Below are 22,500 nucleotides of genomic sequence, written 5' to 3' on the forward strand. Positions count from 1 at the left end.
CCTCCGGGTACTTGGGGTTGGTTGAGGACTTGGTGAACAAACACTTGATATACACTCTCCGGATGTACTTCGGGTGTCACCTGTTGTCCGAGACCACTTGCATGGTTAGCAAGCGTTGTGATTCAATGGCCCTACCGGGCAAACACTTTGGGTTCGCAAGGACTTGGAGTGCCGGGACGGGTTGGCGGATCCAACACTCTGGGTACCTCCGGGTACTTGGGGTTGGTTGAGGACTTGGTGAACAAACACTTGTTGTACACTCTCCGGATGTACTTCGGGTGTCACCTGTTGTCCGAGGCCACTTGCATGGTAGCAAGCGTTGTGATACAATGGCCCTACCGGGCAAACACTTTGGGTTCGCAAGGACTTGGAGTGCCGGGACGGGTTTGCGGATCCAACACTCTGGGTACCTCCGGGTACTTGGGGTTGGTTGAGGACTTGGTGAACAAACACTTGATATACACTCTTCGGATGTACTTCGGGTATCGCCTGTTGTCCGAGACCACTTGCATGGTTAGCAAGCGTTGTGGTCTAATGGCCCTACCGGGCAAACACTTTGGGTTCGCGAGGACTTAGAGTGCTGGTAGTGGTTGGCGGACCCAACACTCTGGGTACCTCCGGGTACTTGGGGTTGGTTGAGGACTTGGTGAACAAACACTTGTTGTACACTCTCCGGATGTACTTCGGGTGTCACCTGTTGTCCGAGACCACTTGCATGGTTAGCAAGCGTTGTGGTCTAATGGCCCTACCGGGCAAACACTTTATGTTCGCGAGGACTTGGAGTGCTGGTAGTGGTTGGCGGACCCAACACTCTGGGTACCTCCGGGTACTTGGGGTTGGTTGAGAACTTGGTGAAGATACCCCTGTCACCTTGTTCGAGGCCACTTGCATGGTAGCAAGCGTTGTGATACAATGGCCCTACCGGGCAAACACTTTGGGTTCGCAAGGACTTGGAGTGCTGGTAGTGGTTGGCGGATCCAACACTCTGGGTACCTCCGGGTACTTGGGGTTGGTTGAGGACTTGGTGAACAAACACTTGATATACACTCTTCGGATGTACTTCGGGTGTCACCTGTTGTCCGAGGCCACTTGCATGGTCAACGGTTGAGGTGGTAATGGCGGGTCGGTGCTGTAGGGTGCCGGCCTGTTGGCTGCCTTGGCCGGGTTGGTTGGTTAACACTTGATTGAGCTTGCACCCGAGGGTAATGGCACTTGAAGGTGGGTACCGGCCGGCTGACCTGGTGTGATGGTTGGTTGGTGAACACTTGGCGGTACTTGCACTTGGCTGTGCTTGGACTTGAAGGTGGGATCCGGCTGGCCTAGGCCATTGGTGGTTGGTTGGTGGGTTAGCCCTTAGCTGGGCTGGCTGGCTGGCTGGCCATCGGTGGTGTGGTGTGGTGTGTGGAGTCGAGCATCGTGCGCCGTTGCCTTCTTCGGAGTGTTGTGGGTACGCAAGTGCTTGCAGTGCAAAGAGGTTGGTGATGGAGTGACATTGCCTTCACCATGGAGTTGCGGGTACTTAGGTACTTGCAAGGAGATGGTGGTATGGTGGTGTTGCGTGTGTGGTGTTCGATTAGAAAGATATAATTTCTAAGTCCGGATTAGTGCTGTCAGTGGGGCCCCCGCTAACAGGTCCTGCACGGCCACCGTGGGGCTTGACTTGGCGCTATTCCGGACTTGGGGCGATCACGATGTCCCCGTGCGGGACTTAGAAGATGGAAGAACACAAGTACCCTTATCCCATGACTTGTGAGCGATTGGCATACGATACCACATGAAGAGAAAAATTGGCTAAGTCCCGGATCCATATTATATGAACAGAATAATCGGCTAAGTCCCGGATCCATATTATATGAAGAGAAATATCGGCTAAGTCCAGGATCCATATTATATGAAACGAAAAATCGGCTAAGTCCCGGATCCATATTATATGAAGAGAAAAATCGGCTAAGTCCAGGATCCATATATTATAACCTAATAATCGGCTAAGTCCAGGATCCAAATTATATGAAGCGAAAAATCGGCTAAGTCCAGGATCCATATATAATAACCTAATAATCGGCTAAGTCCAGGATCCATATAATATGAAGAGAAAAATCGGCTAAGTCCGAGATTGGGTCTGTCAGAAATACACTTCCAAGTTACCACACAAGCAAGCAAGATGGCCTAGTGATGGATCCATATGATATGAGGAGAAAAATCGGCTAAGTCCCAGATTGGGTCTGTCAGAAATACACTTCCAAGTTACCACACAAGCAAGCAAGATGGCCTAGTGAGGGATCCATATAATATGAATAGAAAAATCGGCTAAGTCCGAGATTGGGTCTGTCGGAAATACACTATCAAGTTACCACACAAGCAAGCAAGATGGCCTAGTGATGGATCCATATGATATGAAGAGAAAAATCGGCTAAGTCCCAGATTGGGTCTGTCAGAAATACACTTCCAAGTTACCACACAAGCAAGCAAGATGGCCTAGTGATAGATCCATATGATATGAAGAGAAAAATCGGCTAAGTCCTAGATCCATATAATATGAAGAGAAAAATCGGCTAAGTCCCAGATTGGGTCTGTCAGACATACACTTCGAAGTTACCACACAAGCAAGCAAGTTGGCCTAGTGATGGATCCATATGATATGAAGAGAAAAATCGGCTAAGTCCCAGATTGGGTCTGTCAGAAATACACTTCCAAGTTACCACACAAGCAAGCAAGATGGCCTAGTGATGGATCCATATGATATGAAGAGAAAAATCGGCTAAGTCCCAGATTGGGTCTGTCAGAAATACACTTCCAAGTTACCACATAAGCAAGCAAGATGGCCTAGTGATGGATCCATATAATATGAAGAGAAAAATCGGCTAAGTCCCAGATTGGCTCTGTCAGACATACACTTTCAAGTTACCACACAAGCAAGCAAGTTGGCCTAGTGATGGATCCATATGATATGAAGAGAAAAATCGGCTAAGTCCCAGATTGGGTCTGTCAGAAATACACTTCCAAGTTACCACATAAGCAAGCAAGATGGCCTAGTGATGGATCCATATAATATGAAGAGAAAAATCGGCTAAGTCCCAGATTGGCTCTGTCAGACATACACTTTCAAGTTACCACACAAGCAAGCAAGATGGCCTAGTGATGGATCCATATAATATGAAGAGAAAAATCGGCTAAGTCCCAGATTGGGTCTGTCAGAAATACACTTCCAAGTTACCACACAAGCAAGCAAGATGGCCTAGTGATGGATCCATTTGATATGAAGAGAAAAATCGGCTAAGTCCCAGATTGGGTCTGTCAGAAATACACTTCCAAGTTACCAGACAAGCAAGCAAGATGGCCTAGTGATGGATCCATATGATATGAAGAGAAAAATCGGCTAAGTCCGAGATTGGGTCTGTCAGACATACACTTCCAAGTTACCACACAAGCAAGCAAGTTACCACATGAAGAGAAAGCCGGCAAAGTCCGGGAATGTTACCACATGAACTGGAAAATGGGCAAAAACCTACCTTCACAGGGAACGTGAATAACTAAGGCTGTAGACATCGGATCGACAAGCCAAAGACTGATATGGAAAAGAAATGAGTAGTACTAGCTTTCCTGAGAGTTGCAGAGCTTAGACTGCATATGAACGGAAGTTATTAAGCGTCAAAGTCAGAAAAGTTGCCCGAAGGAACACAAGTTCCAACTTAGAGCATGAATACCGCCTAGACGGTAAGAGGTACGGCCAGGCTGAGGAATAAGAAAATGTTGGCCAACATGTTCCCTAACTATCCCCCGAAGACCGCAAAGCAATCCAACATCAACCAAGAAAGTTATAGCCCGATCAAGGAAACACCTACTTTGCACCGATATTGCACCAAATATATGTACCAAGCACCTTCGGTTGCATACCTGCAGGGGCTTACCATAGTAGGCCATGGAAGACCGATGTACCGAACATAATCACTTTCTATCTCCTCGGGTGTTGGAGATAGCGCTTTGCGGTAAAAGAACGAAAGTTAGACCATATCTTGGTGCATCTTTTTGCCCGAGAACACAAGACCCTATCTACCAAGGCAAGAAAGTTGTGTGGGGACAAAATGTCCATAAGTGCCCAAAGTGGCACACTTGAACCATATATTCGAGAAAAACACAAGTGTGGGCCCGAGCTAGCGAGTTGAAATGTTCTGACCGTCAGTAGCCCTAGTTGAGGTGCACTTATCATTGTATGAGGCCAACGTGCCAGCTAGTCTCTAAAGGGGCGATATGGGTGTTCCAAGGTTTGTACCCAATTGAGGAAAAAACAGGGTAAGGTACGGTGTACCGCGAATAACTCGGGCTATAGATGTCCGATCGATGAGTTTGGCATATGTATGGAAAGGTCTCGACGAGACCTAACTACCCTGAAAGTATGAAGGCAAAGACTTGAATGACCGGGAAGTTATTAAGTGCACAAGTGGTAAAGTTGCACCAAAGTCCATGTTACCCGAAGTGGTACATGAACACCCAATATTCGACCAAAACACAAGTTTAGAGACGAGCTAGCGAGCTACATTGTTCAGACCGTCAGTAGCCCGCATCAAGACACGCATTTCATTATATTGAGCCTAGCCGCTAGCTCGACTCGAAGTCGGTCATATGGTTGGTTGATGGTTTGGACCGACCACGTGGTGTACCAAGGTGATGTACCTTTCATGAATTAAAACTCTGGCTGTATGGCACTGAGCGACAAGCTAAGGTGTGATTTGGAATAGTCTTGAGTGGGACTATTTAGGAAAAATGCGAACAAAAAATCACAAAGTCCTTGGGCGAAGCTATTAGCGAAACATAGAGCAAATTGGTACCAAAAACTATGGAAATGGGACTTGAGTCAAAAATAACCGCAAGTTGGAGAAGAGATAGCAAGCTTGCGTAGAACAACTATATTTGGTGCATGGTATCACCAACAAAAAAGTATATGGGGCCAAGGTGCTGGCTGGCCTCCAAAGTGGAGATATGGGCGATCCAAAGTTTGTACCCAAGTACGAACAAGTATGGAAAAAACAGGGTAAGGTACCAAGTACCATTAATAACTTCGGCTGTAGATGGCCGAGCGAGGCAAACGGCTCACCGTTGGAAAGGTCTTGGGGAGACCTATCTACCCTGAAAGTTTCATGAGGCTGAGTTGAAAGACCACGGAGATATTAGGTGATGATGGTCCAATTCGGGGACCAAGTCGCAGGAAATGGCGCTTGACCAAAATCACCCTTGGAAGGTGAATACCGGCTTACCGGTAAGAGATAGCGACTTGGCGTAGAATATTCATAAGTTGGGCGTGTAGAGACGCAACTTTTATTATATGGGGCCAACCCGGTCAGGGTGCTCCAAGTCGGTCGTTTGGTTGGTTTATGGTTTGGGCCGACCACGTGGTGTGCCAAGTTGAGGTACCTTTCATGAATTATAACTTGGTCAGTTTGCCACCGAGCGACAAGCTGCGGTGTGTTTTGGAATGGTCTTGAGTGGGACTATCAAGGAAAAATACCAATCGAAAATCAGCTTGTCCATGGCCGAAGCTATTAGTGAAACATATAGCAAAATGGGTCCAAAAACGAATGAAATGGGAATTGGACCAAGAATAACGGCAAGTTGGAGAAGAGATAGCAAGTTGGCGTAGAACAATTATATTTGGTGCATGGCATGACCAACAAAAAAGTATATGGGGCCAAGGTGCTAGCTGGCCTCCAAAGTGGAGATATGGGCGATCCAAAGTTTGTACCCAAGTACGAACAAGTATGGAAAAAACAGGGTAAGGTACCAAGTACCATTAATAACTTCGGCTGTAGATGGCCGAGCGAGGCAAACGGCTCACCGTTGGAAAGGTCTTGGGGAGACCTATCTACCCTGAAAGTTTTATGAGGCTGAGTTGAAAGACCACGGAGATATTAGGTGATGATGGTCCAATTCGGGGACCAAGTCGCAGGAAATGGCACTTGACCAAAATCACCCTTGGAAGGTGAATACCGGCTTACCGGTAAGAGATAGCGACTTGGCGTAGAATATTCATAAGTTGGGCGTGTAGAGACGCAACTTTCATTATATGGGGGCAACCCGGTCAGGGTGCTCCAAGTCGGTCGTTTGGTCGGTATATGGTTTGGGCCGACCACATGGTGTACCAAGTTGAGGTATCTTTCATGAATTATAACTCGGTCAGTTTGCCACCGAGCGACAAGTTGCGGTGTGTTTTGGAATGGTCTTGAGTGGGACTATCAAGCAAAAATACAAACAGAATATCAGCTTGTCCATGGCCGAAGCTATTAGTGAAACATATAGCAAAATGGGTCCGAAAACGAATGAAATGGGACTTGGACCAAGAATAACGGCAAGTTAGAGAAGAGATAGCAAGTTGGCGTAGAACAATTATATTTAGTGCATGGTATGACCAAGAAAAAAGTATATGGGGCAAAGGTGCTGGCTGGCCTCCAAAGTGGAGATATGGGCGATACAAAGTTTGTACCCAAGTATGGCAAAAACTGGTAGAGGTACCTTTCATGAATTACTGCTCAGGCTGTATGGCACTTAGCGGGACGCTTGGCTCTGGTATGGAATAGTCTTGAGTGGGACTATCAAGGAAAAATACGAACAAAAAATCACCATGTCCACGGACGAAGGTATTAGCGAAACTTAGAGCGAAATTGCGACCAAGTCGCTGGAAATGGCCCTTGGACCAAGTATACCGTCAAGGCGGTACGAGATAGCGAGTTGACGTAGAACATTTATAAGTTTGCCTACAAGAGACAAAAGTTTAGTTATATGGGGCCAACCCGCTCAGGGTTGTCCAAGTCGGTCATATGGCTGATCGAAATTTTCGACCAAGTACTGAGAAAACAGGGTAAGGTACCGTGTACCTCGAATAACTTCGGCTGTAGATGTCCGAGCGAGGCGAACGGCATAGCGTTGGAAAGGTCTTGAGGTGCTCTAGGCACCCTGAAAGTATGAGAAAGCTATCTGGAAAACTTGTGGAGATATTAGAGAAACATAGGGCCCAAAAGATACCAAGTCGCAGGAAATGGGCCCTCCATGAACACCCTAAAATCCCAATTACGGCTAAGTTGCAGGCCAGCTAGCGAAGTGAAATGTTCTAGGCATAACTAGAACACGTTAAGGCGCAACTTTTTGAATAAGAACATTTTTCGATATCTGGTCCCCAAAGGGGGGATATGGGCGATCCAAGGATTTTTCCAAGTTTCGGTACTTTTTACTGTATCGCTCATAGCTCCGGCTGTAAGCAAGCAAATGACAATCTAAGACATGATTTGGAAAGGTATTGAGTAGTACTAACTTACGTTAGAACACAGCGAAGCGCTATCGGTTCATGGCAAGGCCGATGTAAACAGTCAAAGATGAAAAATGTTGATAAAATGAACAAAAATTACCTTGGTACGCGAATAGCGGCCAGGGATGAAGAGGTACGAAGTTGGTGTAGAACAATTATAATTAGGGCTTGGTACGCTCTAAAAGTTTGCCGAAGACCGCAAAGCGCTCAGACCCATAGAAAGTGGCCATTTGGGCCGAACAGTGCATGCAAAGAGGTGAAAATGCAAAAATTGCACTTTGGGGGGCGATTTGCGGGGGGAAGGAGGGGTCGGAGGGCAAAATGTCCTTTGACCAAAAAGTTTTATCTCGTCGAGATCTACAACATTGCCGAAGACCGCAAAGCGCTAGCTCGCAATCGAAAAATCGAGAATTTGAAAATTTTCTAAGTCTTGGGCTCCCTAAGGAAAAGTTTCAAAAATCACGTTTGTCCCCTATTTTGAAGGGGAAGGAGTCGGTTCCGGGGCATGGTGTCTTCGGCAAAAAGTCTTATCTTTTTGCGTACTTTCGACTAGTTCAATAAAAATTTTTGACCCAAAATTTGTTCGGCGGACCCCTAGGTCGAAAAACCCGAAAAAAGTCGAAAAAAGTCGAAAATGTCGAAAAATGAGAAAACCTCATATTCGGACTCTACACGAGCCCCAGATATTGAAAAGTGAAATCCGCGGTCGATTTGGAACAAAAAATTTACCTAGGCAAAGTTGTATGGAGGTAGGGACCCCTGAGAAAAAAGTTTGGTCCCGAGGCTCCTTGGACCACCAAGTCCCTAGGTCGGACCAAAATCGGAAAAAATCCGACCAAAGTCGAAAGTGTCGAAAATTTTAAAAAACCCCTTTTGGGGCCCTATGGCCTCCCTAGATAATGAAAAGTGAGGTCCGCGGCCGATCCGGAAGAAAAACTTGACCTAGGGAAACTTGTATGACGGTGGGGACCCAAAAAAATTTCGATGAGTGTAGTTTAGACAGGCCGGAAAATGTATCGGTGGTCCGTATCAAGGGACGTCTTTTAGTTCCATGGGGTGGTGGTCGTCGAACAAAGTCGCCTAGGTCGACCACCAGAAAGACCAGTCGTGTTGTAATGGATGTTTTGACCACTTTACTAGGGAAACCTAGTAGGTCGAAGCAAATTTGGGGTTCGAGATGAGTTGGTGAAAGTTGGTCCAACCTAGGTGTGCTTGGTGGAGGTTGACCATGAAAGTAGAGCATGATGGGAATGACCATAACTTTGGTTCTAGATGTCGGATCGGTACACTTTCGGCAGTTTTGGAAAGGTGAAGGCCTGCTCTAGCTATGTTTCCTACCAAGCTGAGCGCCTACTAGTGACCCGGAGGAGGTATTAAGGGTCAAAGGCAAAAAGGGGTACCCTAAAGTGCGTGTGACCAAGAAAATGGGAAAAACGGTATCGCCTATAGCTCAGGCTGTATGGCTCGGATCGGAAAGCTTGGATATGCGTTGGAAAGGTCTTGACGAGCGCTAGCTATGTGTCCTACCAAGCGAAGCGCTAGGTGTTGAGCAAGTCGGTCATATTAGAGGGCAAAGGTGAAAAATGGTGGTTTAGAGGCGAAAATTCACCTTATGATCGAAAATAGCGGGCGAACGATAAGAGCTACGAACACGGCGTAGAACAATCATAAGTACGTTACCACAAGACCTAACTTTGGCCAATATAGAGCGAGAAGATCGGAGGTACCCATCAGGGTGATATGGCTGGTTCAAAGTTGGACCAAAACGAGACTTGAGAAATGGATTGAAACACGGTATCGCGAATAACTCAGGCTGTATGGAACGGATAGACAAGCTTAGATCAGTGTTGGAAAGGTCGAACCGAGCGCTAACTATAATCCCAAACAACCGAAGCGCTAAGTGTTGAGCAAAACTGAGTTATTAAGCGACAAAGTGGAAAAATAATACCAAAATGGCCAAAAATCACACAAGACCAAGAATACCGAGCAAGCGGTAAGAGATAGCGGGTTGACGTAGAATACTTATAAGTTTGCCTCTACGAGACCTAAAAGTCGTCCATAGAAAGCGAGAAGATCGGACCACTCTGGAAGGGTGATACGAGTGGTCAAAAATTAGCAAAAATGAAACATGGCTAAAATGGATTTGACTTGTGCACCGTATAGCTCCGGCTGTATGGCATGGATTGTTAAGCTAGGATATGTTTTGGAAAGGTAACACCCAGCGCTAGATACGACTAGAAGAAAGCAAAGCGCTAACTAGCATGATTTGGAAGTTATTAAGTGTCAAAGTCGAAAAATGTTACCAAAATTGAAACTCGAGTACATTGGGCCAAAAAGTACAAGTTGTGAAATTTGGACTTACGAGTAAAATACCGAGCAGGCGGTAAGAGATAGAGACTTGGTGTAGAACAATTATATGTTGGGCATGTTATAACCTATATTTGGCCCGAACATAGTGACGAGATCGGTGGTACCCAAAAGGGTGGTACAGGTGTTAGATGGTTTTCCCAGAGCATAAGCTCCACATGATATGGAAAACGGGAAACATCATAACTTCGGCTGTATGGCATGGAATGGAACGAACAAGGTATCGATGGAAAGAGAAAAGGTAGCGCTAACTATAATTCCTACCAAGCAAAGCGCTAGCATGTGACCGTTCGGGTGTTATTGTGAGTCAAAGTCAGAAATTGTTACCACGAGAGGCGAAAATCCGACTAAGTCCATGAATACCGGGCTGGCGGTAAGAGATACGGCTTGGCCGTAGAACATTTATAAGTTGGCCAATACAAGACCTAAGTTTCGTCCATAGACGACAAGAAGATCGAAGATACGTGAAGGTGAGATATGGGCGTCCCAAAGTGGGCCTTTGAAAAAGTGACAAACTTCCCTTATAACAGCATACACCAAATATCTCTGGCTCTATGGCACCGAATAAGAAGTTGAGGTCAGCGATAGAAAGGTGATAGTCAGCGCTAAATATCATACGAACAGAGTGAAGCGCTAAAGGGAAAGGATCTTGGTGATATAAGGTGACAAAGTCGAGAAAAGTTGCCTCAAAATCATGAAAAATGTGAAAAAATGGCTAAGTCCCGGGTGCCTTAAGGGCAGGTTGATCGAATGTACCGAGCTGGCGGTACGAGATAGAGACTTGGTGTAGAACAATTATATGTTTGGCATGGCAAGACCTACATTTGGTCAATACAAAGTGAGAAGATCAAAGAAACCCGTAAGGGTGATATTGGTGTCCAAAGGTAAAAAGCACTAAGTCTTGGGAAACTTATATGAAGAAAAAGGACCCTGATGGGTCATATAGGATGGATCGAAAAATCGGCTAAGTCCCAAAATGGGGATGTCAGAACTACACTCAAATGTTACCACACCAAGCAAGGCAAACTTATATGAAGCAAAGGACCCTGATGGGTCATATGGTATTGGTCGAAAAATCGGCTAAGTCCCAAAATGGGGATGTCAGAACTACACTCATGTGTTACCACACCAAGCAAGGCAAACTTATATGAAGCAAAGGACCCTGATGGGTCATATGGTATTTTACGAAAAATCGGCTAAGTCCCAAAATGGTGATGTCAGAACTACACTAAAATGTTACCACACCAAGCAAGGCAAACTTATATGAAGGCAAGGACCCTGATGGGTCATATGGTATTTTACGAAAAATCGGCTAAGTCCCAAAATGGGGATGTCAGAACTACACTAAAAAGTTACCACACCAAGCAAGGCAAACTTATATGAAGCAAAGGACCCATATGGGTCATATGGTATTTTACGAAAAATCGGCTAAGTCCCAAAATGGGGATGTCTGAACTACACTCAAATGTTACCACACCAAGCAAGGCAAACTTATATGAAGGCAAGGACCCTGATGGGTCATATGGTATTTTACGAAAAATCGGCTAAGTCCCAAAATGGGGATGTCAGAACTACACTAAAAAGTTACCACACCAAGCAAGGCAAACTTATATGAAGCAAAGGACCCATATGGGTCATATGGTATTTTACGAAAAATCGGCTAAGTCCCAAAATGGGGATGTCTGAACTACACTCAAATGTTACCACACCAAGCAAGGCAAACTTATATGAAGGAAAGGACCCTGATGGGTCATATGGTATTTTACGAAAAATCGGCTAAGTCCCAAAATGGGGATGTCAGAACTACACTCAAATGTTACCACACCAAGCAAGGCAAACTTATATGAAGCAAAGGACCCTGATGGGTCATATGGTATTGGTCGAAAAATCGGCTAAGTCCCAAAATGGGGATGTCAGAACTACACTCATGTGTTACCACACCAAGCAAGGCAAACTTATATGAAGCAAAGGACCCTGATGGGTCATATGGTATTTTACGAAAAATCGGCTAAGTCCCAAAATGGTGATGTCAGAACTACACTAAAATGTTACCACACCAAGCAAGGCAAACTTATATGAAGGCAAGGACCCTGATGGGTCATATGGTATTTTACGAAAAATCGGCTAAGTCCCAAAATGGGGATGTCAGAACTACACTAAAAAGTTACCACACCAAGCAAGGCAAACTTATATGAAGCAAAGGACCCATATGGGTCATATGGTATTTTACGAAAAATCGGCTAAGTCCCAAAATGGGGATGTCTGAACTACACTCAAATGTTACCACACCAAGCAAGGCAAACTTATATGAAGGAAAGGACCCTGATGGGTCATATGGTATTTTACGAAAAATCGGCTAAGTCCCAAAATGGGGATGTCAGAACTACACTCAAATGTTACCACACCAAGCAAGGCAAACTTATATGAAGCAAAGGACCCTGATGGGTCATATGGTATTGATTGAAAAATCGGCTAAGTCCCAAAATGGGGATGTCAGAACTACACTCAAATGTTACCACACCAAGCAAGGCAAACTTATATGAAGCAAAGGACCCATATGGGTCATATGGTATTTTACGAAAAATCGGCTAAGTCGCAAAATGATGATGTCAGAACTACACTCAAATGTTACCATACCAAGCAAGGCAAACTTATATGAAGGAAAGGACCCATATGGGTCATATGGTATTTTACGAAAAATCGGCTAAGTCCCAAAATGAGGATGTCAGAACTACACTAAAAAGTTACCACACCAAGCAAGGCAAAGTACCTAGGTGAACCCTAGGAAGAAACACGGACCAAGTCAGATGGCCTAAGTCAATAGAACAAGTGACCTAGGCAAAGTTGTATGGCGCTGAGGACCCTGAAAAATCTGGTTAGTGTAGTTTAGACAGGGTAGGATATTGGGTCGGCCGAACCCCCTTATTTTGGGTTTTGGCCTCATCAAGAAGCTACACCTAGGCAAACTGCCTAGGGTGAAAGTGCGAAGACCAATCGAATAGTAAGACAAGTTTTGACCGATCGCCCTAGGCAAGCTTGTATGAAGAAAGGGACCCTAAGGGTCATATGGAAATACATGAAAAATCGGCTAAGTCCCAAAATTGGGATGTCAGAACTACACTAAAAAGTTACCACATCAAGCAAGGCAAACTACCTAGGTGAACCCTAGCAAGAAACACGGACCAAGTCAGATGGCCTAAGTCAAGAGTGCAAGTGACCTAGGCAAAGTTGTATGACGGTGAGGACCCTGAAAAATCTGGTTAGTGTAGTTTAGACAGGGGAGGTTTTTGGGTCGGCTGAACCTCCTTATTTTGGGTTTTGACCTCCTCAAGAAGCTACACCTAGGCAAACTGCCTAGGGTGAAAGTGCGAAGACCAATCGAATAGTAAGACAAGTTTTGACCGATCGCCCTAGGCAAGCTTGTATGAAGAAAGGGACCCTATGGGTCATATGGAAATACATGAAAAATCGGCTAAGTCCCAAAATTGGGATGTCTGAACTACACTAAAAAGTTACCACATCAAGCAAGGCAAAGTACCTAGGTGAACCCTAGCAAGAAACACGGACCAAGTCAGATGGCCTAAGTCAAGAGAACAAGTGACCTAGGCAAAGTTGTATGACGGTGAGGACCCTGAAAAATCTGGTTAGTGTAGTTTAGACAGGGGAGGTTTTTGGGTCGGCTGAACCTCCTTATTTTGGGTTTTGACCTCCTCAAGAAGCTACACCTAGGCAAACTGCCTAGGGTGAAAGTGCGAAGACCAATCGAATAGTAAGACAAGTTTTGACCGATCGCCCTAGGCAAGCTTGTATGAAGAAAGGGACCCTATGGGTCATATGGAAATACATGAAAAATCGGCTAAGTCCCAAAATTGGGATGTCTGAACTACACTAAAAAGTTACCACAGCAAGCAAGGCAAAGTACCTAGGTGAACCCTAGGAAGAAACACGGACCAAGTCAGATGGCCTAAGTCAAGAGTACAAGTGACCTAGGCAAAGTTGTATGGCGCTGAGGACCCTGAAAAATCGGGTTAGTGTAGTTCAGACAGGGGAGGTTTCTGGGTCGGCTGAACCTCCTTATTTCGGGTTTTGGCCTCCTCAAGAAGACAGACCTAGGCAAACTGCCTAGGGTGAAAGTGCGAAGACCAATCGAATAGTAAGACAAGTTTTGACCGATCGCCCTAGGCAAGCTTGTATGAAGAAAGGGACCCTAAGGGTCATATGGAAATACATGAAAAATCGGCTAAGTCCCAAAATTGGGATGTCAGAACTACACTAAAAAGTTACCACATCAAGCAAGGCAAACTACCTAGGTGAACCCTAGCAAGAAACACGGACCAAGTCAGATGGCCTAAGTCAAGAGTGCAAGTGACCTAGGCAAAGTTGTATGACGGTGAGGACCCTGAAAAATCTGGTTAGTGTAGTTTAGACAGGGGAGGTTTTTGGGTCGGCTGAACCTCCTTATTTTGGGTTTTGACCTCCTCAAGAAGCTACACCTAGGCAAACTGCCTAGGGTGAAAGTGCGAAGACCAATCGAATAGTAAGACAAGTTTTGACCGATCGCCCTAGGCAAGCTTGTATGAAGAAAGGGACCCTATGGGTCATATGGAAATACATGAAAAATCGGCTAAGTCCCAAAATTGGGATGTCTGAACTACACTAAAAAGTTACCACATCAAGCAAGGCAAAGTACCTAGGTGAACCCTAGCAAGAAACACGGACCAAGTCAGATGGCCTAAGTCAAGAGAACAAGTGACCTAGGCAAAGTTGTATGACGGTGAGGACCCTGAAAAATCTGGTTAGTGTAGTTTAGACAGGGGAGGTTTTTGGGTCGGCTGAACCTCCTTATTTTGGGTTTTGACCTCCTCAAGAAGCTACACCTAGGCAAACTGCCTAGGGTGAAAGTGCGAAGACCAATCGAATAGTAAGACAAGTTTTGACCGATCGCCCTAGGCAAGCTTGTATGAAGAAAGGGACCCTATGGGTCATATGGAAATACATGAAAAATCGGCTAAGTCCCAAAATTGGGATGTCTGAACTACACTAAAAAGTTACCACAGCAAGCAAGGCAAAGTACCTAGGTGAACCCTAGGAAGAAACACGGACCAAGTCAGATGGCCTAAGTCAAGAGTACAAGTGACCTAGGCAAAGTTGTATGGCGCTGAGGACCCTGAAAAATCGGGTTAGTGTAGTTCAGACAGGGGAGGTTTCTGGGTCGGCTGAACCTCCTTATTTCGGGTTTTGGCCTCCTCAAGAAGACAGACCTAGGCGAACTGCCTAGGGTGAAAGTGCGAAGACCAATCGAATAGTAAGACAAGTTTTGACCGATCGCCCTAGGCAAGCTTGTATGAAGAAAGGGACCCTATGGGTCATATGGAAATACATGAAAAATCGGCTAAGTCCCAAAATTAGGATGTCTGAACTACACTAAAAAGTTACCACATCAAGCAAGGCAAAGTACCTAGGTGAACCCTAGGAAGAAACACGGACCAAGTCGGATGGCCTAAGTCAAGAGTACAAGTGACCTAGGCAAAGTTGTATGGCGCTGAGGACCCTGAAAAATCGGGTTAGTGTAGTTCAGACAGGGGAGGTTTCAGGGTCGGCCGAACCTCCTTATTTCGGGTTTTGGCCTCCTCAAGAAGACAGACCTAGGCGAACTGCCTAGGGTGAAAGTGCGAAGACCAATCGAATAGTAAGACAAGTTTTGACCGATCGCCCTAGGCAAGCTTGTATGAAGAAAGGGACCCTATGGGTCATATGGAAATATACGAAAAATCGGCTAAGTCCCAAAATTGGGATGTCAGAACTACACTATAAAGTTACCACATTAGCAAGGCAGACTTGTATGAAGAACGGGACCCTGGTGAAAGTAGCAAATATCCCAAACCGAACATGAATATTATACACACAAGAGTACGAACATAAAGGAACACGGACCAAGCGTACCGAGAGAATCGGTACTATAGAACCCTCGTGGTTCTACACAAAGACTTTATGTTAGGGGTTCAAGCCCCATAGTACTCAAACGGTGACAGTAGCAAATATCCCAAAACGAACGTGAATCTTATTCACAAGAGTACGAACATAAAGGAACACGGACCAAGCGTACCGAGAGAATCGGTACTATAGAGCCCTCGTGGTTCTACACAAAGACTTTATGTTCGGGGTTCACACCCCAAATCGAACGTGGAATTTACTTTCTGATGGTCATGCGGTCGTCCAAAGGGGTCTAGTATCCTGGGATGACAAGCATCACGGGCACAGCTCGTATCAAAACAGTCGAAGAGGCCCGCGAAAGCTTGCTTTCCATGGCTATGCGATGCACAAATTGAGTTTACTCACCGTAGTATAAAACGAACGAACCGAACCTATCCGAGTAGGGATAATGGGCGCAGTAACATACTTCTGTGACCCAGCGAGAGTTGAACGAGGTGACATGAACTGTCAGTGGCTTATATCAGATGGGATACATACATGAGATTGCTTTCAAATCTACACTCGAAAACCTAACCAAGTAAAAGCGAACGTGGGAAGGATTCGAAACCGGTCACGAAATCTTAAGCTGGAAAGAGTCATCACTATGGATACATATTATGCGAAACCAATCAAGTGCTCAGTACTGATCCAAAACCTAAGAGCACTAGTGAACACCTTATTCTCACCCTAGTTCACATCCAAGTGATCGACCACGTGTGTGAAGCAAAGACCAATCGAATTCCTCAATGAACCGAACACTATGAACAAATGGCCAAAAACGTTATAACTATCCAAACATCCTACTATCTAGCGAAAGTCATCACGATGGAACCATACAATGATCTTAACCTATAGCGCTCACCTATTCCTACCCAGAGTGCAAGTGAACAGATTGCCCACCCTTACCCAGTTCACAACCACGTGATCGACTAACATACCGAGGTTACCACAAGTCAAAGTTATACGTTTACAAGCGCAAGACCAATCGAAAACCCCGAAAGCAATCTCGACCCAAAATGTATTATCCGTGAGTGTAGTCGAGTCTCGTACTCGTCATCTGTAATCGTCGGATAGAATATCCAGTACACGGTTGTCTTTCCAAATGAAATCTACATACAGAACTCGCTCTTGGCAAATGGGTGGCAATGGCGCAATCAGGAGCGAGTTCCTGTCCGGGTGCCAAGTGATTGGCAAATGTCTGGGGGAAAGCAACCATATATTGATTTGTCTGTTAGTGTACTGGGTGTTTGAGGTATGTAGTATCCACGCTTGGTTGGGTGTGTCAGAGGACCATGGATGCGTTCACAACCCCAATTGGGGTACATCGGGAATGATTTTGTGGAACCGATGTGCCCGGCACACACTAAGTTTTGTTGCAAGTTAATAGTGTGCCATGTCCGGGGGGGTTGTGATTAAACTCTGGTGAATTGCGTACTGTGGTGATTGGGGTATGAAAGCCCCGCAGTTGCAATGATCGGACGCGCCTAGCGTGTCCTTTAGTTGATGGTAGGGAAATGAAGGCCCTTGTCAGCTCACCTAAGTATTCATGGAAGTTTGGCATAAGGTCGCTGTGGTAGGGGTATGAAGGCCCCGTCAGCGCATGCACAATCGGGCGCACGTGCGCTTAGCGGAGTCGAATGCCGCTCAAGTGCCTGTCCGGTGCATCGGGTGTGTGTGATACGAGGGCAATGAGGTTCGCACGGGGGCTCGCCTCCCGTGTGCTACCGGACTTGACAACATATAGAACGTGGTGTTTGCTCCTCCGGGTGCAATGGGACAATGAACATTCGAACGCAAAGTCGGAATTCTGGTTGATCCTACCAGTAATATACGCTCGTCTCAAAGGTTAAGCCATGCATGTCTAAGTACAAACAGATTTAATGTGAAACCGCATAAGGCTCAGTATAACAGCTATAATTTACGAGATCATCAACCTAGTTACTTGGATAACTGTGGAAAATCTAGAGCTAATACATGCAACATGCCAGGACCCTCGCGGGAACTGGTGCACTTATTAGTCAAACCAATCGCGGGTTCTCCGTGTCATTGAGTTGAAGTCTGGATAATGATGCTGATCGTATGGTCTCGCACCGACGACAGATCTCGCAAATATCTGCCCTATCAACTATGGATGGTAGTATAGAGGACTACCATGGTTGCAACGGGTAACGGGGAATCAGGGTTCGATTCCGGAGAGGGAGCCTGAGAAATGGCTACCACATCCAAGGAAGGCAGCAGGCGCGTAAATTACCCAATCCCGGGACGGGGAGGTAGTGACGAGAAATAACAATATGAAACTCTTTAATGATGTTTCATAATTGGAATGAGTAGAGCATAAATCCTTCTACGAGGATCAAGTGGAGGGCAAGTCTGGTGCCAGCAGCCGCGGTAATTCCAGCTCCACTAGCGTATATTAAAATTGTTGCGGTTAAAACGTTCGAAGTTGATACTTGTCCAACACAGTCCGGCTCCGCCGACCCGGTCAACCCGTGGTCGGTGGGCCAAGTCGGAATCTGGTTGCGACTCAATGGTGTGGTAGGGCACCAAGTCTGTGTCATGGTGTGCCCTTCAACGGGTGCAAGTGTAACATAGAGCTCGACCGCTCACGTTTACCTTGAACAAATTAGAGTGCTTAAAGCAGGGTGCCCAAACGCCCTAGAATAATCTTGCATGGAATAATGGAATACGACCTTGGTCTAATCTTTCATTGGTTTGTACTCAGACCGGAGGTAATGATTAACAGAAGTAGTTGGGGACACTAGTATTACGGCGCGAGAGGTGAAATTCGTAGACCGTCGTAAGACTAACTAAAGCGAAGGCATTTGTCAAGGATGCTTTCTTTAATCAAGAACGAAAGTTAGAGGATCGAAGGCGATTAGATACCGCCCTAGTTCTAACCGTAAACGATGCCAACTAGCAATTGGGAGACGCTACAACCAGGTGCTCTCAGTAGCTTCCGGGAAACCAAAGTCAGGTTCCGGGGGAAGTATGGTTGCAAAGTTGAAACTTAAAGGAATTGACGGAAGGGCACCACAATGAAATGGAGCTTGCGGTTCAATTTGACTCAACACGGGAAAACTTACCAGGTCCGAACTTATGGAGGTGAGACAGATTAATAGCTCTTTCTCAAATTTAAGGGTAGTGGTGCATGGCCGTTCTTAGTTCGTGGATTGATTTGTCTGGTTAATTCCGATAACGAACGTGACTCACATATGCTAACTAGAACGCAGTCAGCGTTAATGCGTCGATGCCGATTGGAACGGGTTAGGACCTTTCGGTGGAGTATGACCTGACACCTTCGCTGTTCGTGTGCGCAAGTGCACTTACGGTACGCTGCTTAGCAGGACAATTTGTGTTTAGCAAAATGAGATCGAGCGATAACAGGTCCGTGATGCCCTTAGATGTTCTGGGCTACACGCGTGCTACAATGTGGGTAGCAGCGTGTCTCCTATTCCGAGAGGAACGGGAAATCACTCAAATACTCACTTAGTAGGGATTATGGATTGCAATGGTCCATATGAACTCGGAACTTCTAGTAAGTGCTGGTCATCAGCCAGCGTTGAATACGTCCCTGCCCTTTGTACACACCGCCCGTCGCTACTACCGATGGATTATTTAGTGAGGTCTTTGGAGATGATCGTTCGCTGGATCCTCGTGAACCGCGTCTGCTTTATCGAAGTTGACCGAACTTGATGATTTAGAGGAAGTAAAAGTCGTAACAAGGTTTCCGTAGGTGAACCTGCGGAAGGATCATTAGTGGCCAAGTGATCCTTCCAGAAGTCCGAACCTGCGGGTTGAGACTTCGGCACAAGTTGCCATATGATAATTGACGAAACACTATAGAAGTCCGAACCTGCGGGTTGAGACTTCGGCACAAGTTGCCATATGATAATTGACGAAACACTATAGAAGTCCGAACCTGCGGGTTGAGACTTAGGCACACGTTGCCTTATACATGACTTCGAACAAATACACAAGTCCGAACCTGCGGGTTGAGACTTAGGCACAAGTTGCCTTATACATGACTTCGAACAAATACACAAGTCCGAACCTGCGGGTTGAGACTTAGGCACAAGTTGCCATATGAAAGTTGACGAAACACTAACAAGTCCGAACCTGCGAGTTGAGACTTAGGCACACGTTGCCTTATACATGACTTCGAACAAATACACAAGTCCGAACTTGCGGGTTGAGACTTAGGCACAAGTTGCCTTATACATACATTGGCCAAATAAACAGAAGTCCGAACCTGCGGGTTGAGACTTAGGCACAAGTTGCCATATTATATTCGATCAAACACTAAGTAGTCCGAACCTGCGGGTTGAGACTCAAGACCGTAACAAGATGTCACTATACAAGTCCGAACCTAAGGGTTGAGACTTAATGCGATCTAGATACCAAGTTGACATCCAATACCTGTTGAGCAAAACCAAAGATTCCCTGTTCTCGAATGATTACACTATATAACAGGGAATCATGAAGAAATCAAGCAAGCGTGAAACAAAGTCATCACTTGGGCATGCTCGATAGCCAACCACATGACCTTAACCTAAGAGAGCATGCAAACCACATGATACCTATAAACGATTAACCCGCCCTAGTTCAATCGTTCACCAAGTGATGACTTCAGTATGGCTAAGAGAAAAACTTTTGAATGGGAAAAACTCTAAGTCCGAACCTCCGGGTTGAGACTTCCGCGTCGGAGGTGGGCGCACCTCCTATCCGAAAGATGGTGAATCAGGGGTGTTCGATCAGCAATGGTCGGATGCCCCGTCGTAGTCCAACTATGACAATCCAAGTCAAGACCTCCGGGTTGAGACTTCCGCGTCCGGAGGTACGCGTACCGCCTACCCGAAAGATGGTGAATCAGGGGTGTTCGATCAGCAATGGTCGGATGCCCCGTCGTAGTCCAACTATGACAATCAAAGTCAAGACCTCCGGGTTGAGACTTCCGCGTCCGGAGGTACGCGTACCGCCTACCCGAAAGATGGTGTGCTTCTGGGGTATTCGATGAGTCGGATACCCCGTCGTAGTCCAACTATGACAATACAAAGTCAAGACCTCCGGGTTGAGACTTCCGCGTCCGGAGGTACGCGTACCGCCTACCCGAAAGATGGTGTGCTTCTGGGGTATTCGATGAGTCGGATACCCCGTCGTAGTCCAACTATGACAATCAAAGTCAAGACCTCCGGGTTGAGACTTTCTAAGAGTACAAGCATAAAGGAACACGGACCAAGCCGTACCGAGAGAATCGGTACTAGAGCCCTTGTGGTTCTACATTGAGAGAGCCCTCGTGGTTCTCATTAGGGGCTTTATGCAAGAAGTACTCAATACTGTGGTGTGAAGTATAAAGTATAGAGTCCTCCACTGGTCCACGCTGCTCCGGCGGTCCTGGGTAAGATAGTTCATTCTAGCTTGCCCTATGTGGAAGAGGACTCAATACCCTACCTGTTGAGCTTGAAACAAAGTCATCACTTGGGCATGCTCATATTGCCATACACAATTACATTATATTCGAATGAGCATGCAAGCGACCCTATATAGACCGAACCAAAACGATAGATACCGCCGTAGTTCACCCCCACCAAGTGATGACTTCAGTATGGCTAGTGTGTGAAGTATAAAGTATAGTCCTCCCCTGGTCCACACTGCTTCGGCGGTCCTGGGTAAGATAGTTAGTTCTAGCTTGCCCTATGTGGAAGAGGACACAATACTTAATACTTAGAGTACAAGCATAAAGGAACACGGACCAAGCCGTACCGAGAGAATCGGTACTAGAGCCCTCGTGGTTCTACATTGAGAGAGCCCTCGTGGTTCTCATTAGGGGCTTTATGCAAGTCGTACTCAATACTGTGGTGTGAAGTATAAAGTATAGAGTCCTCCACTGGTCCACGCTGCTCCGGCGGTCCTGGGTAAGATAGTTCATTCTAGCTTGCCCAATGTGGAAGAGGACTCAATACCCTACCTGTTGAGCTTGAAACAAAGTCATCACTTGGGCATGCTCATATTGCCATACAATATTCCATTATCTACTAATGAGCATGCAGCTATATGATTATAACCTGTAAACGATTACCCCGCCGTAGTTCAGCGCTTCAACCAAGTGATGACTTCAGTATGGCTAGTGTGTGAAGTATAAAGTATAGTCCTCCCCTGGTCCACACTGCTTCGGCGGTCCTGGGTAAGATAGTTAGTTCTAGCTTGCCCTATGTGGAAGAGGACACCATACTTAATACTGTGGTGTAATGAACAAAGTATAGTCCTCCACTGGTCCACGCTGCTTCGGCGGTCCTGGGTAAGATAGTTAGTTCTAGCTTGCCCTATGTGGAAGAGGGCATACAAGACAAAGTATAGTTCTCCCCTGGTCCACGCTGCTTCGGCGGTCCTGGGTAAGATAGTTAATTCTAGCTTGCCCTATGTGGAAGAGAGCATACATGAACCAAGAACGAAGGTTATGATCGAGGAATGATTCGACAACTAACCGATGGTATGAAATGTGAAGAATTCAAGCAAGCACACAATCAAGTCATCACTTGGGCATGCTCGATAGCCAACCCTATGACATTAACCTAGTAGAGCATGCGAAAACCAATATATATGTAAACGATGCCCCTCCCTAGTTCAGCGCTTCAACCAAGTGATGACTTCAGAATGGCTAAATCAAATCGGTTCAAAACATACCATCGGTACCCTATTGAAACACACAAGTCGATATCAAACCTCATGATTGTGTAGTCCTCCACTGGTCCACACTGCTCCGGCGGTCCTGGGTAAGATAGTTCATTCTAGCTTGCCCTATGTGGAAGAACGCACATTACTCAATACTGTGGTGTTATGAACAAAGTATAGTCCTCCACTGGTCCACG

The sequence above is a fragment of the Anopheles coustani genome (genome assembly GCF_943734705.1).
Source record: "Anopheles coustani chromosome X unlocalized genomic scaffold, idAnoCousDA_361_x.2 X_unloc_39, whole genome shotgun sequence".
In the NCBI taxonomy this organism is placed as follows: domain Eukaryota; kingdom Metazoa; phylum Arthropoda; class Insecta; order Diptera; family Culicidae; genus Anopheles; species Anopheles coustani.